The sequence below is a fragment of the Leptonychotes weddellii genome, chromosome 3 (assembly GCF_054177405.1).
Source record: "Leptonychotes weddellii isolate Sample4059 chromosome 3, ASM5417740v2, whole genome shotgun sequence".
NCBI classification, from domain to species: Eukaryota; Metazoa; Chordata; class Mammalia; order Carnivora; family Phocidae; genus Leptonychotes; species Leptonychotes weddellii.
The window spans coordinates 120009778-120014076 of record NC_138371.1 but is presented as its reverse complement, the minus strand read 5'-3'; the positions used below and the strand labels follow the sequence as shown (position 1 = coordinate 120014076).

Genomic DNA, 4299 nt, shown 5'->3' with positions numbered 1-4299 from the left:
CGATCCCAGAGTCCTGGGATCGATCCCCGCATTGGGGAGCCTGCTTCTCCCTCTCTCTCTGCCACTCCCCCAGCTGTGCTCTCTCTCTCTCTCTGTCTGTCAAATAAATAAATAAAATCTTAAAAAAAAAAGAATGGAGGTAGATAAGAGTGAGAGGGGCCTGGGAGTCACAGACATACACACACACACACACACACACACATATACATATTTTTTTTTTAAAGATTTTATTTATTTTTATTTGAGAGAGAGAGAATGAGAGAGAGGGAGTACATGAGAGGGGGGAGGGTCAGAGGGAGAAGCAGACTCCCCGCCCAGCAGGGAGCCGGATGCAGGACTCGATCCAGGGACTCCAGGATCATGACCTGAGCCGAAGGCAGTCGCTTAACCAACTGAGCCACCCAGGCGCCCCCACACATATACATATTTAATATAGAACGCTTCACGAACTTGTCACCCTTGCTCAGGGGCCATGCTAATCTTCTCTGTATCGCTCCAATCTTAGTCTATGTGCTGCCAAAGCGAGCACTATATATATTTCTCCCTTTTTTGATTGAGATATAACTGACATACAACATTATAGTATTGGTTTCAGATGTACAACATAATGACTCAATATTTGTATATATTAGGAGATGATCACCACAATAAGTCTAGTCAATATCCATCACCACACATAGTTACAAGTATTTTTTCTTGGATAGAGCTTTTAAGATCTACTCTCTTGGCAACTTTCACATATATAATACAGTACCATTAACTATAGTCACCATGCCTCTATTTTTAATCAGTATATTTTTAATACTTTTTGATATCTGATATGGCGATTATCTCCTCTTTACTTTTTTAAAGGCCATATTATCTTTAATTTTAACCCTACTCTTTTTAATTAATTAATTTATTTAGAGAGAGTGCACGAGCAGGGAGAGGGGCAGAGGGAGACGGAGAAAGAAAGAATCTCCAGCAGATTCTGTGCTGAGCTCAGAGCCTGAAACGGAGCTTGATCCCACAATCTCGAGATCACGACCTGAGCCAAAATCAAGAGTCAGACTCAACTGCCTGAGCCACTCAGGTGCCCCAATCCTACTCCCGCTTTTCAAAATGTCTATTATTCTCACACGTTTATGCCAAATAAAATTAAATCTTAGGTTGCTAAAGAGAAAAAGGATCAAGGAAGAATGGATGTTTAGAATTTCTTTTTATTTCATTTTCCAAAAGTAAGACTGAAAGGCATCTTGAGATTTTTGAATGGCTAACTGTAGAGATTAGAACTGACTCTGGAAGCCACGATTTCCTGACTTTGAATTCCAGCCCTACTGCTCACAAGCTGGGTAGGCTTGGGTAAGTCCCTTAACCTCTCTGTGTCCTCAGCAGTAACACATTGGGATAATACTGTAATACCTACTACAGGCTTGTTGTGAAGATTGGACAAGTGACCACATAAATCTCTCGAACAGTGCCTGGCAGGTAGGAAGTCCTTAGTAAATGCTGACTCACAGCAATGCCTCGCCTAGCACCACGAGAACAGAAACTTCTGTTTTAGCCACTGCCCCATCACTGGTACTTAGAAAACAGCAATAAATGTTTGCAATTCAATTCACTGAAGTTCAACAAATATTCATGAATATTTATGACAGGCCTGACAGGTACCAGAGATCCAGTGATGAGTAAGAATTGGGCCCTGGCCTAGAGAAGTGAAGACAGACAGGAGGATAGTGTTCTCTCTCCATTATTTCTTAGCATATGCTATTCCTCTGCCTGGAACAGCCCCCCCCCACCTCCTTCCCCCGCCCCCACACATACTTCTTCCTCTGGGTAATTCCTACATTATTCACATCCTTAAAACTCTCAGCTCAGGTACTACATTTCCACAGAAAAGCTTTCCTGACGTCCCAGTATGGGTGGGGCACCTTCCGCAGCCCTGTGCAAACTTCTGTCCTCTTCTTAGCAGGTGGTAATTTGTCTGTGTCCTCCCACTGACTAGACTGAGCGATCCGAGGTCAGGACAGTGCATCACAGCTCTGGGGCCTTAGCGCCCAGCCCAGTCTCTGCTACGTAATCTGTGCATAATATGTGGTAAAGAAATGAAAGATGAAGAAAAAACTTGGTAATCTTTACAGGACAAAAAGAGTTTGGGGGGTTTTTTTGAACAGCTGTGTCAGAGCTTTAAGAAGAAAGATATATACTATACTGCAAATTATTTTTAAGTGGCATAATAAGCCAAACTTCATAAAAATCTCCTTTTCAACCTTCTTAGGTATTAAATTGTTTTTTTTTTCTAATTTTAACTTCAAAAAATTTTTTATTTATTTATTTGACAGAGAGAGACATAGTGACAGCAGGAACACAAGCAGGGGGAGCGGCAGGCAGAGGGAGAAGCAGGCTCCCCGCGGAGCAGGGAGCCCGATGCGGGGCTCGATCCCAGGACCCTGGGATCATGGCCTGAGCCGAAGGCAGACGCTTAACCAACTGAGCCACCCAGGCGCCCCGGTACTAAATTGTTTTGAAAGTTACATAAAAGGAAACATCTAAGTTAAGTGGTGAGAAGTGAAAATAAAATATCATGGCTATGTTAGTGAGGTAACCATGCAACCAGTAACAGCAGTCCAAGGAGCTGACAGAGCACTGCAGGACGCGAGTCATTTCCATACAGCCGCAGTGATTTCCCTCCTTTATAACACTGTGCGGGAGAAAGATTCATCGCCCCCATCCCCCCGACGGGTGTCAGAAGTCTTTTATAGAATACCTTTTAAATGGTACATTAGAATGGCTCTGGTCGTTATGGAAAAACAAAAGACATTGGTCAAAGTAAGCAAGCGGTTTGGCTAACGTTGAGGGATTAAGTGCTAGGATAATCCCAACTGGGGTTTAGGGTTGCCTGAGACTCGGGTGGGCGTGCTTTCTCTGGACCATGTTACCATATCAAGCTTATATTCCTCCAATATGCAGGGCAGGGAGGCTGTGGTAGGAATGGGTAAAAATGGTTTTACAGACAGAAAAGCTTTCCCATTGTCTTGCTGTGCTTCCTCGCCATCTCGTGATCTTTAGTGGGCTCCTCTGGGGGTGTCTCCCCCTGCAAGCCCCTCTCACCCTATAGCCTCATCTCTAAAGGGCCAGGACCCACTCGCTCTCTCCCCACCCAGTTGGGAAAACCTGTTAGATCTGGAGCCAGGGAAGCCATTATCATCAGAGTGAAAATGGCCCAGGGAGTTTCACATAGGATCCTAAGGAAGGCTGTTAGTATTTTAATAGATGAAATCTTAATCCAAGAAAATGAATTCCTGATTTTCAAAGTCTCAGGCATCCACAAGCAAGCGGTGGGAGGGGTTTTTGGGTCTTGCCCACGGCAGCTGTCTACTCCACCTACTTAGATGGCTGATGTGTCTTAAATCTTAGTTTCTGTTAAAAAAAAAAAAAAAAAGTTCTCTTCCTTCTTCCTTAAAAATCTCCCTAGGGTTGTGGCCCCTAAAAAAAAATTACAATCACATGTGATGTCTTAAGGAAAACCACAAGTATGAAAACCTCGGGGGAATCTTTCATCCAAATACTTCATACTATCTGGAACTATCAACAAATCAATCCGGTTCTAACCTCCCACTCCCCAAATCAGAGCAGAGGGAGAGGGCTTTTGAATCGCGCAGTCTTCCCCCAGCTAAAATCATTCTGGGAGAAAACCAGCATGCAATCGCATTCAGACAAGACTTCTCGGTAGTTGTTTAAGATTTCTGCATTAGCGTCACGTTAGGCTTTCTCGCCCCTTTCCAAATGGTTTACAATCACCCCTCCCTCCCCAGGGGTTTGGGAATGAATCATCAACCCTGCCTTTTTCAAGCACACTATTAAATTAGTCCAGCCTGGAACCAAACATTTGTTCTTACAAACATTTCTTTCATGTCATCACTGTAACGGATACCAGTAATCCAGTAGGGCCAGTCTTACCTCCCACAAGGCAGCAGCAGGGACAGCCGGGCCCACACTTCTGCTGTCACGCACCATTTGGACAAATTTAAAAATCATTTTTTGGGGGGGGTCGGGAAATTCAGGCTAAAATTAGAAAAGGTCAACTTAAATTTACAGGAAAATTCCGAATTTCTTGTCATTCATACTGAGAAGTTAAAAACAACTTCTTCCTCTGAATCTCCATCTTATGTAAGATGCCTTTAAAGGACAGCCACATGTTAAAATAAACAGTGTTTTTCAGATTCCAGCTTCAAGAACTTCAAAATGCTTTCAGTCCATTTTTAATTTCCAGAAACAGCCATTGTTGAATAGAAAAATATGTGATAATAATAATGGCTA

At 43.1% G+C, this 4299-nt stretch overlaps 1 non-coding gene across 1 annotated transcript; it reads right to left on the bottom strand.

The window, feature by feature from the left end:
- Positions 1-426: 426 nt before the first annotated feature.
- On the bottom strand, positions 427-529 carry LOC115943332 (U6 spliceosomal RNA). The gene has a single exon (XR_004077917.1). It is a non-coding gene; the product is annotated as a U6 spliceosomal RNA (small nuclear RNA).
- Between the last annotated feature and the right edge of the window lie 3770 nt (positions 530-4299).